The sequence below is a fragment of the Macaca nemestrina genome, chromosome 12 (assembly GCF_043159975.1).
Source record: "Macaca nemestrina isolate mMacNem1 chromosome 12, mMacNem.hap1, whole genome shotgun sequence".
NCBI classification, from domain to species: Eukaryota; Metazoa; Chordata; class Mammalia; order Primates; family Cercopithecidae; genus Macaca; species Macaca nemestrina.
In genome coordinates, this window is record NC_092136.1 from 49,261,202 (window position 1) to 49,273,750 (window position 12,549).

Consider the following 12,549-nt stretch of genomic DNA (forward strand, 5'->3'; position numbering starts at 1 on the left):
TGTATCTTTAGTAGAGATGGGGTTTCAGCATGTTGGCCAGGCTGGTCTCGAACTCCTGACCTCATGACCTGCCCACCTTGGCCTCCCAAAGTGCTGCGGTTACAGGTGTGAGCCACTGCACCTGGCTGCCTGGCTAATTTTTAAATTTCTTTTGTAGAGACGGGGGTCCAGGATGCTTTTGAACTCTTCACCTTAAACGAGCCTCCCACCTCGACCTCCCAAAGTGCTGGGATAACACGTGTGAATCACTGCACCTGGCCCTCATTTTTTTTTTTTTTTTTTTTTTGTGTAGACACTCTTTTTATACTGACCACTTTGTTCATAGATAGCTCTTATTGAATTATTCTTTCAGGAGAGCAGTAAAGTGTTGGCAGTTGTAAAAATGTGTCAAATTTATGCAATCCTATCTCTGATTTACAATTCAGCTACACATGTTGGCAGAGGTGAACTGGTGGGCCTAAGGAAATGCAACAATAATTCCTCCTCTCTTCACCCTGAAATACCTTGATCCTGACCATATAATTTATTAAAGTAGGCTTAGGGTATGTTACATTAAAGTGTAAAGGTATTCTTCCTAGTGGGTGTGGATAGTATAAAGTTGTAGAATCTTAGAGTGGTAGTGACTTTAGAGGAGAACTGATACAGCAGTTCCTGAATACCAGTCTCCATCTAGGCCAACTGCAACAGTCACCTCCAGAGCTTTTAAAAAAATGTAAACTCCTGGTCCACTCAAGGAGATTTTGGTTTAGGAAGTCTGGAGTGGGGCCCAGAAATTTGAACTTTATAAAAGATTTTTAGGTGATTATATAATCAGCTAAGTTTTGGTACAACTTTAAACTCTGTAAGAATTCTTTCTACAACATTCTTGGTAAAGAGTCATGCAGTCTCAACTTTGACAACTTCTATTTGATGAGGCAACTTATTTCATTGCTTTAAAAGATTTATCTTGGACTGAACTAGGCACAGTTCTGGGTGGGAGTCTGGGGAGTGCAGCAGCCATGGCCAGCCACCTCGTGCTCAACAACGGTACCAGGATGCTCATCCTGGGGCTGGGCACCTGGAAGCCCCCTCCATGCCAGGTGACTGAGGCTGTGAAGGTGGCCATCGATATTGGGTACTGCCACCTTGACTGTGCCCATGTGTGCCAGAATGAAAATGAGGTGGAGGTGGCCATTCAGGAGAAGCTCAGGGAGCAGGTGGTGAAGTGTAAGGAGCTCTTCGTTGTCAGTAAGTTGTGGTGCATGTGCCATGAGAAGCGCCTGGTGAAAGGAGCCTGCCAGAAGACACTCAGTGGCCTGAAGCTGGACCACCTGGACCTTTACCTTATTCACTGGCCAACTGGCTTTAAGCCTGGGAAGGATGAATCAGGCAGTGTGGTTCCCAGTGACACCAACATTCTGGACACATGGGCGGCCATGGAAGAGCTGGTGGATGAAGGGCTAGTGAAAGCTATTGGCATCTCCAACTTCAACCATTTCCAGGTGGAGAGGATCTTAAACAAACCTGACTTAAAGGATAAGCCTGTGGTTAACCAGATTGAGTGCCACCCGTACTTCACTCGGGAGAAGTTAATCCAGTACTGCCAGCCCAAAGGCATTGTGGCGACTGCCTACAGCCCCCTCGGCTCTCCCTATAGGTACTGGGCCAAGCTCGAGGACCCTTCCCTCCTGGAGGATCCCAGGATCAAGGCGATCACAGCCAAGCACAATAAAACTACAGCCCAGGTCCTGATCCGGCTCCCCATGCAGAGGAACTTGGTGGTGATCCCCAAATCTGTGACACCAGAACGCATTGCTGAGAACGTTAAGGTCTTTAACTTTGAACTGAGCACCCAGGATGTGACCACCTCACTCAGCTACAACAGGAACTGGAGGATCTGTGCCTTGGTGAGCTGTGCCTGCCACAAGGATTACCCCTTCCATGAAGAGTTTTGAAGCTGTGGTTGCCTGCTCATCCCTAAGTGACCTATACCTGTGTTTCCTGCCTCATTTGTTTTCATTGCAAAGGTAGTATGGCCTGTGTCACTCAGCAGTGGGACAGCAAACTGTAGAGTGGCCAGCAAACTGTAGAGTGGCCAGCAAGGGTGTGTCCAGCTTGATGTTGGATCTGAAGAGCCCTGTCAGTAGAGTAGAGGTCTCTTCCAGTTTGCTTTGCCCTTCTTTTTGCCCTGCTGGGGAAAGTACAACCTGAATACCCTTTTCTGACCAAAGGGAAGCAAAATCTACCAGGTCAAAATAGTGCAAGTAACAGTGAGTTTTGACTGCTTGGAACTGTAACCCTTTCAGCAAGACTTCGCTTTGCCTCAAATAAAAAGTGCTTTTGTGAGCTTGAAAAAAAAAAAAAAAAAAAGGTTTATCTTGGACTGAACTACAACCTACCACTTTGTAATTTCCAGCCACAAGTATTGTTCTTTCTTTGGGAAGGAGGAAAAAGAAACTAATTTTGATCAGCATTTACTATATTATATTTGCTGTGCTAGGTATCATTGCCTCTTACTGTATGCTTGAAAAAACTAAGGTAATTTCCTTGGCTGCAAAATGGAGTATCCGAGTAGATCAGCAGTTATCAAAATGTGGCCTGTGGACACAGGGGATCCCTGAGACCCTTTCAGAGGGCGTGTTGTCAAAACTATTTTCATCATAATGGGAAATTGCTAGTTGCCTTTTTCACTGTATTGACATTTGCACTGAGTATGCAGAGCAATTTTGCATTAAAACTGCTGGTGCCTTAGCACACATTAAGACAGTGGCACCAAATTATGTTAGTAGTCATTGAATTCTTTATTATTACCACTCATGAAAACAAACAAACAAAAAGCCAGTTTCACTTAAGAGCATTGTAGTTGAAACAGTAAAATTATTAATTTTATTAACTCTTGACTCTTCTTTAATACTCTCTGTGCTGAAATGGGAAGTATGTATAAGGCACTTACACTACATACCCAAGTATGATGGTTATCTTGAGGAAAATCACTTGTAATTGAGTTGAACTAACTACTTTTTTCAAAGAACACCATTTTTTACTTGAAAAACAACTAACAAACACACAATGGTTATTTAGACTTAAAAACCTGGCAGACATATTCTCAAAAATGAACAAAGTGAGCCTGCCTATTTTGAGGAAAGCAAGTGACACTTTTTTGTCAATAAAATTTGAGCTTCCAAGAGCAAATGAGTAGTTTGGAAAGCTTTTACCCACCACCACAATCATGATTGCTTCCCAATACTTAAAAACCTTTCTGATAAGATTGAGTGGTGATATTAAGAAATGTGGTTTTAACAATATTGCATAATAGAACATGTCAATGTTTTAAACTCAGTGAGCCAATATTTCTCAAATGAAGTAATGTATGGTGTTACAAAGTCAGGTATAGCTAAAAGATCCATTTAAAGGTGATTTGATTTTAGAGTAATGGAATACAAAAAGTTTATTGATATTCAAGTTTTAGATTCCATATTGCAATTAACCTTTGAGAAATGATTACTTGTCAAATTTTGATGTAATGTAAAAGAATAGCCACAATTATTTGAAAAGGCTATTAAAACATTCTGCCTCTTTCTATCTGTGTGAAAATGGATACTTTTCATGTACTTCCACCAAACCAACATATCACAACAGATTGAATGCAGTAGCACCTGTGATAATCTAGCTGTCTTTTTCTAAACCGGACATTTAAGAGATTTGCAAAAATGTAAAGCAATGCTAGTTTTCTCTCTCTTTTTTTTATTTTGGAAATTATGCTTATATTTCATAAAATATTTTATAATACTATGTAATAGTTTCATTATTGTTATTTAAAATATTTAAAATATTTAAAGTTTAATTTCTAATATAGTAAGTATTGATAAATGTAACAATAGCTCTTTGGGACCCTCAATACTTTTTAGGACTGTAAGGGAGTCCTGAGACCTAAGAGTTTGATAACCACTGGACTCCATGATCTCCAAGTTCATTCCAACCACCATCATTGAACATGCAACCATTCTATTGTAACATGGTTTCCATAAAGTTTCCCAGCCATTCTCCTCTGAATGCTTTGCCAATGTCCCTTCTAAGTGGTGGCCCTCAATACCAAAATAATATTGAAGAGATATAGGTTGAGCAACATAGAATACATGAATAAGCTATTATGAGGTGGCTTCAATAATAACTACCTTTGGAGATCTTTAAGAATAGGCAAAATTCCTATTTCTTTAAGGAAGCAAGTTCTTCCAGAACAGCAGAGTGGTGGACTAGGTAGCATCTTAAATTGTCTTCCTTGATACCTCACAAATACTCTAACCTTTTGCATTAGGAGACACAATTTTCTATTCAGTATTGTGATGTTTTTAATTATTAACATCTCCATTTTAAAAAAATACTGGACATTAGCTTAATGTCAGTTCTACTGAAAGTCAAATTTTACATTTTATTATTTATAGTTAATTCAAATTCTGCATAATTTAATATGATTATTAAGGAAAAAGAAAACTAAGCATTATGTAGTTCAAGAAACATGGGTTTAATCTAGTAAAGCCGTAAGCAAAAAAAGTGATAATAACAGTGAAGAATTGAAATTTTTAAATTGATGGAGCTTTGGAGGAAATAGCAATAGTTTTAATGCAACAATCACATCTCCTGGAAAACCCACTTCAATTTGCATACAGGATATTTTTAATGTGTAATTTTTATTTTGATATATGAAAGACCAGGCATTGATATTTTCCTAAAAGTTAGTTGAGAGAATCAATGCTTTGAAGACAGTTGTTTTAATTCAGTGGCTCACTATGTATAATATTAGTAAAATCAATGCATCAATAAATTAAAAAAATTATTTAATTCTCGACTTCAGTTTTAATCATGCAATGCTACAATTTAATGTAAAAGCAGACAAAATTTGTTACAGGTGTTTTGGAAGCACTTTAGTACTTTAAATAATACCTCAGAATCACTGAATCTCAGGGCTGTAAGGTCATTTAGTACAACCACCCATTTGATACTTGAACTTTCTTGCTAACTCAAATAATAAAAAGAAGGTAAGGGGAGGGGGGTTACTAAAAACAGAAGTGGGTTTGGCTTAAAGACAGGCTTTAGGCAGGATTTAAAAATGTAGCTTGAAAGCTTTTAAAGTCTAATTATACAGGGAGGTGGCAATGTTTTTATTTGCTATTTACCTTTGATCTATTACCTATTTTTGGTAGAGTGGGACAAGCTTTTGTGAAAATGTTTATGGTTTCTTCATTTGATGTTAAGACACTCATTTGAAGTTGCCCTGTAATTTTGAGGGTTTTTAAAACTAATATTAATATTTGGCTTTTGCCCCCAGACTAATAGCAAGTTATCCTAGATCTGGGTGATTTCTTTTGAATCTCTAAGTGATGTACTGGATTTAGAAATAGCTTCCTCATTTTGGCACACATTAGACATGCTAAGTATAAAAAATCTAAATAATATCAAACCATAAGAGTAAGAAAGTAAAAATAACCTATGGCACCCTGCCCAATGTTAATATTTTTGTTAAATTATATTTTGTGAAACTTATACATGCATATATATTTGATTTTCACATAAATATTTGATATTCTATAAATTGGTGGGCTTTTATTATACACATTTTTTATTCAACAATGTATTGTGGCAATCTTTTTTGTCAATAAATATAGATTTATATAATGATTTTTAATAATTACAGGGTAGTGTTATATGTTTTTAGCACAATTTACTTATTCAATCAATTCCTAATTCTGGCTATTATAAAAAACTGTAGTAAACATACATATTAAATGTGTGTATCTTTTATCATATTTATAATGAGCTCCTTAAGATAATTTTTGAAAGTAATGTTGAAATCTCAAAGGATATGGACAGTAAAAGTTTTAAAACTTATTATAAAATTGCCATTCAGAAAAGTCACACATTTATAATCCCATCAATAGTACATGAAAGTGCTTATTTTTCCACACTCTCACCAATACCAGTTTTTGTCCAGTTTATAAAATGTTTTGCCAATATTATGAGTGAAAATATTTTATTTACATTTATTTGGCTATTTGGGAGATTATACACATTTTCATATTATTGGACATTTGCATTTCTTCATTTGTACACTTCTTCTTTGTATCCCTTGTTTTTTTTTTTTTTTTTTTTGAGACAGAGTCTCGCTCTGTCACCCAGGTTGGAGTGCAGTAATGCAATCTCGGCTCACTGCAACCTCCGCCTCCCAGGTTCAAGTGATTCTCATGTCTCAGTCTCCTGAGTAGCTGGGATTACAGGTGTGCACCACCACGCCTGGCTAATTTTTGTATTTTTAGTGGAAACAGGGTTTTGCCATGTTGACCAGGTTGGTATCAAACTCCTGGCCTCAAGTGATCTGCCTGCCTCGGCCTCCCAAAGTGTTGGGATTACAGGCATGAGCCACTGCGCTTGGCCCCTTGTGCATTATTATATTGAAGTATATGTAGTAATGCATTTTTTATTTAGTACATTAAGAATATGTTAAAGACTTGCTGACTAAATATTATGGAGCAAATTACCACCATGGTCAGATGTGTAATAGACTATGACCCAGCTCAGATTATTGATTGTTTGAAATCCTTGATGGGAAAGGCCTTTTTTTTTTTTTAATTTAAAATTTTTGTGTTCTTACTGTCCAGTGTGATCTTTAACCCATGATCACTCTCTGCTGAATGTATAAATGAGCAAATAGAGAACTGGAACAATCCATGGGTGATTACGTGTTCTGAGGATTCGTTTTACCAAACAGATTGAGATTTTCCAGAACACATAATGATTTGCTCTGGCATTTCCTTCTCTATCTTTTCACATTTGTGCTGCCCTCAGGACCATAGTGACTGCTTTTATTTTTGGAAATGTCTTTTTAAGATAAACTTTCCTAGTTCTTAAAAAAGTACCTATTTCAATTGTGTGTGTATTATTCTTAACTCTTTGCCCCTCATAAAATGTTGCTTGTTTAGCCTTCAGTTATCTGCCTGCAGAAGTATGCATTAAAGTCATTTTAAAAATTATGTAGTAATGAACTCTTTGACCATAGGAACTTATTTTTTTAAATTCTTTGCTCTAAACTTCACCAATAGTGCAAATCAGTTGATAATGAGATTCACAGTTGCTTTAAACATATGTAGCAGGACTGCACTGATATGATGAATAAGATTTATTGACTTTGTATTGGTGTATGTGAAAATATTATTTGTTTTAAATGTCTGGAATCTGACTTGTTCCAAAATTAAAAATATTTCTAGAGTTAGAGATCTTAATTCAAGATAGCTCATTGATTAAAAAATTAAATCTACCCTAACCACAATATTTTCTGGTCGCATTTTCTTTTAGCTCCCCATCCTTTATGTGGAAGTGAAGGGATAGGATGTATCATGTATCTTGCATAATTCCAATTAATGCTTTTAAAAAAGTATTTGCCAGAAAAGCAAGGTGTGGTATTTTAAAATGTATAAGTACTAAAACTTCTTTTGGATTCTTCTAGAATTTAGACTTTTGGATATACAGCATTTTGCTATAAAATTTATTTAGTGGGTAACTTCTTTATAAAGAAATTATAATTTATAATTCAGCAGGGGATGGCATGTGAGGATGGTTTGAATCAGAACCAGTACTCTTTGATGGTTTTGGATAATATACACAGTGTGTCCAGGTAGGCTTGTCTGGTGTCCCAGATAAAAGTACTCTTCCAGATCCCTAAACAGCAGAAGCAATGAGGAAGAAAAGGGTATAATGCCAAAAATTAATAACAGAGCTACATCCCCCTGGCCAGACTGTCCTGTACTTCTTGCACTGTGGAAATAGGCATTACAGAATTGCTGGAAACTGGTGAAACTAGAGTAGGGAAGCCCTGAGGCACCATTTCCTACAAGGACAAGAAGGTCTAGTGAAGAAGTCTAATGGGTATATTAGCTGTTGATGCTTAAAGCTGTTCAAATGCCCACACCTTTGTCATCTATTAATCTTTAAAAAAATTAAAACAATTTTTTTAGAGATGGGGTCTCACCATGTTGCCTAGGCTGGTCTTGAACTCTTGGACTCAAGCAAACCACTTGCCTCAGCCTCCCAAAGTATTGGGATTACAGGTGTGAGCCACTGCACCTGGCTCTATTATCTATCAATCTTGACTAGAAAATAGAATAAATTACCTGATCATTTAGGTAAAGCATATTTTAGGGGTTGGAGAGGGCTGAGTTAGATATTTATTTCATATTTCATCTTAATTTCAGATGCCTATACCTAATCTGTTAAGGTCATTTGTGCTATAATTGCAAAGTTGGGTGCAGTGGTTCCTACAAATGATGTTGATCAAGATCCATTGTTTTTCAGAAGGATTTTATTTAAATCTAGTTAGCTGTAACTAACCTAGATATTTGCTGGCTATATTTAAAAACTGCAGATTGAATCAAACCAGTCCCTAGAGCCTAGGAAAGTTCCTGACCTAAATTAGGAACCCAAGCTCTATTATTATTTTTTGATGACTACTACTCATAGCCATGCTCACATTTTTGAAAGAATACAGCCTCTGTAACAAAGTTTCTTTGTTTTAATGGAGCTAAAAATATGCTGTATTTAGACCAAACAATAAAAATAAACTACCAAACTACCTTCTAATGCATGGGGGTCCTGGATAGAGGAAATCATAGGTATTTAGAGGCATAAAATGACTCTTTGTATGTTAAAAATTTGTATAAGGCTAGCTCTGTGTGTTTGAGTTGCATCTGTTACCTCTTCAGTGAGAATAAAGTATATGTGAGCAAAAGAATTTTGAATTGAATTATGGCTTCTACAGAATGCATCATATATAATAGCCTAAGCATCTTATGGGTTCCACACCTAGGTAGAACAAACACTTCATTCTTTCTTATTAATTCTACCTACAAGATATTCCTGTCAGACACATTTAAGATATTCTCTGTGAAGCTAATTCATTTCAACTTGCAGACATATATTAAATGTTTTTCAAATATAAATTATAAGCCTATTTTTTTCTTTCTTTCTCTTAAAAATTTTTCCCTTTTATTCTTACTTATTTGTACTTTTAACACCTACTTTATTACCGATTTTTTTTTTTAAAGAGCAGTATTGGATGGAGATCTGGCATTCTTAGATGTAGAACAATGAAATAATTGTTTCTTTTGGCATTATCATTTTGGAAAAAGTTATTAGAGTAGATGGGGATAACTACATGAGTTAAAAATCATATGATTTGTAGCCAGAATGTATACTTCTTTCATAAAGCATATAAATGCAATTTACTTACCCTTTTTAATTTCATTTTCTATTAAATTTTCAGGTCACTTTCATGAGTTCAAAGGCAATTTACCAGTGATTTCTGGGTGCTGGGGCTGATATTTTTTGTGCATATTTGTAAGTATTGGTTTATTACTTTTCTCATTGTGCAATGAAACAGTCACAGTTTGTAAACAAGTTCTTAACTCCTAGTATGTGTGATTTTTATTAGTTTTTTTGCGATTGTTTTGTAATTATTATTTTTTGATAAGTGTTTTCTTGGGAGGAGCATACAAAAAAGTACCAGCTGGTAAAAAAGCCTCAATTTATTGTAATTTCCAGTGAAGTAACACAATGCAGGGCCCATTATAATAAGCTTAAAGAATAAATATCTTACTCTTTGAGAATAGGGCTCAATTGTAGGAATGAGTTATCTTAAAGAGTCTAGTCTATATACACATGAATAATTTACACTGATAACTTCTGCTAGTCTTCTGGTTGGCTGTACTTGAAAAGTGCTATGTGCCTGTGCCCATAGAAAGTATGTGAGACAGTATAGAATTCAAAGAGCTGTTAGCACATGAGGAGATAATGTACAGGTATACCTCGTTTTATTGCACTTTGTTTTATTGTGCTTTGCAGATTTTTTAAAAAACAAATTAGAGGTTTATGGCAACCCTGCATTGAGCAAGTCTATTGGCACCGTTTTTCCAACAGCATGTGCTCACTTCATGTCTCTCTGTTACATTTTCATAATTCTCACAATATTTCAAACTGTCTCATTATTATTATGTCTATTATGATGATCTGTAATTAGTGATCTTGATGTTACTATTGTAATTATTATGGGGCCCCACCAAACAAGCCCATATAAGGTGGTGAACTTGTGTGTATTGTGTGTATTCTGATTGTTCCACCAACTGGCTGTTCTTCTATCCCTCTCCTTCTCATTGAGCCACCCTATTCTCTGAGGCACAACAATATTGAGATTGGGCCAGTTAATAACCCTACAATGACCTCTAAGTGTTCAAGTGAAAGGAAGAGCAGCACATTAAAGAATCACATTAAATCAACAGTTACAAATGACTCAACTTTGTGAGAAAGGCATGTTGAAAGCTGAGACAGGTCAAAAGCTAGGCCTCTTGTACCAGTTAGCCAAGTTGTGAATTCAAAGGGAAAGTTCTTGAAGGAAATGCAAAGTGCTACTCCAGTGAATTATGAATGATAAGAAAGCAAAATAGCCTCATTGCTGATATGGAGAAAGTTCGAGTGGTCTGGATAGAAGACCAAATGAGCCACAACATTCCCTTAAACCAAAGCATAATCCAGAGTAAGGTCTTAACTCTCTTCAATTTTTGTGAAGGCTGAGAGAAGGGAGGAAGCTTCAGAAGAAAGTTTGAAGCTAGCAGAGATTGGTTCACAGGGTTTAAGGAAAATAGCAGTCTCCATAACATAAAAGTAAATGTGACACAGCAAGTGCTGATGGAGAAGCTGCAGCAAGTTATCCAGAAGATCTAGGTAAGACCATTGAGGAAGGTGACTACATCAAACCACAGACTTTCAATGTAGATCAAATAGCCTTATGTGGGAAGAAGATGCTATCTAGGACTTTGACAGCCAGAAAGGAAAGTCAGTGCCTGGCTTCCAAGGACAGGTGGATACTTTTGTTAGAGGCTAATGCGGCTGGTGAATTTAAGTTGAAGCCAATGCTTATTTACCATTCTGAAAATCTTAGGGCCTTTAGGAATTAACTCTGCCTGTGCTCTATAAATGGAATAAGGAAGCCTGAGTGACAGCACACTTGTTTATAGCATGGTTTACTGAGTCTTTTAAGCCCACCGTTGAGACCTACTACTCAGGAAAAAAGATTCCTTTAGAGATGTTATTACTCATTGACAATGCACCTAGCCATCAAGAGCTCAGATGGAGATGTACATGGAGATTATTGTTGTTTTCATGCCTGCTAACTCAGCATCCATTCTGTAGGCCATGGTCAAGGAGTAATTTCAACTTTCAAGTCTTATTATTTCAGAAGTACATTTTGTAAGGCTGTGGTTGCCATACATAGTAATTCTGCTAATGGATCTGAGCAACGTAAATTGAAAACTTTATAGGAAGGAGTCACCATTCTAGATACCATTAAGAATGTTTGTGATTCATGGGAGTAAGTAAAAATAGCAATACTAAGATGAATTTGAAAGAAATTTATTTCAACCCTTATGGATGACTTTGAAGGGATCAAGACTTCATTGGAAGAGGTAACTGCAGATGTGGTAGAATAGCAAGAGAAGTGGAATTAGAAGTAGAATTAGAAGTGGAGCCTAAAGATGTGACTGAATTGCTGCAGTCTCATGATACAACTTTAACAGACGAGGAGTTGCTTCTTCTAAATGAACAAAGAAAATAGTTTCTTCAGATGGAATCTGCCCTGGTGAAAGATGCTGTAAACATTGTTTAAATGATAACAAAGGATTTAGAATATTACATAAATGTAGTTGATAAAGCAGCAGCAGAGTTTTAGAGTATTGACTCAACTTTGAATGATGTTCTGCTGTGGGTAAAATGCTATCAAACAGCACTGTATACTACAGAAAAATATTTTGTAAAGGAAGAGTCAATGAGGCAAACTTTGTTGTCTTATTTTAAGAAATTGCCACAGTCGCATCACGAGGTCAGGAGTTTGAGGCCAGCCTGGCCAACGTGGTGAAACTCCGTCTCTACTAAAAACACAAAAAATAGCCGGGTGTGGTGGTGTGCACCTGTAGTCCCAGCTACTTGGGAGGCTGAGGCAGAAAAATTGCTTGAACCCAGGAGGTGGAGGTTGCAGTGAGCCGAGATCGTGCCACTGCACTCCAACCTGGGCGACAGAGCAAGACTCCGTCTTGAAAAAATAAAACAAAACAAAACTAAAAAAGAGAAATTGCCACAGCCACCCCAACCTTCAGCAACTACCACCCTGACGAGTCAGCAGCCATCAACATCAAAACAAGAGCCTCCACCCATCAAAAAGATTACATCTCACTGAAGGCTCAAATGATCATTATGATTTTTTAGCAATAAAGTATTTTTAATTAAGGTATATACATTGTTTCTTAGACATCATGCCATTGTACACTTACCAGAGTACAGTATAGTGTCAACATAACTTATACACACTGGGAAACCAAAATGTTTGCATGATTTGCTTTATCACAATATTTGCTTTATTGCAGTGGTCTGGCCCAAACCTGCAATATCTTCAAGCCATGCCTATACTAAGGCATACTGCTCTTCCCCATCCACAAAACACCATTATATTTTAAATAATATTTTGGAGAACAAAGG

General features: G+C 36.6%; 1 protein-coding gene and 1 pseudogene across 11 annotated transcripts in view; both read left to right on the plus strand.

Moving 5' to 3' along the window:
* Positions 1 to 12,549, plus strand: part of LOC105486943 (SRY-box transcription factor 6) — an 806,217-nt gene that overhangs the window by 266,880 nt on the left and 526,788 nt on the right. For 10 of the 11 annotated variants that reach the window (XM_024794517.2, XM_071075039.1, XM_071075037.1 and 7 more), the window contains one exon: positions 9,290 to 9,363. The exons of the other annotated variant lie outside the window; for it this stretch is intronic. The gene's annotated coding sequence lies outside the window, so the exon portion shown is untranslated. The remainder of the gene's footprint in view (positions 1 to 9,289; positions 9,364 to 12,549) is intronic. 11 annotated transcript variants of the gene reach the window in all.
* Positions 297 to 9,282, plus strand: LOC105486942 (aldo-keto reductase family 1 member B1 pseudogene; annotated as a pseudogene).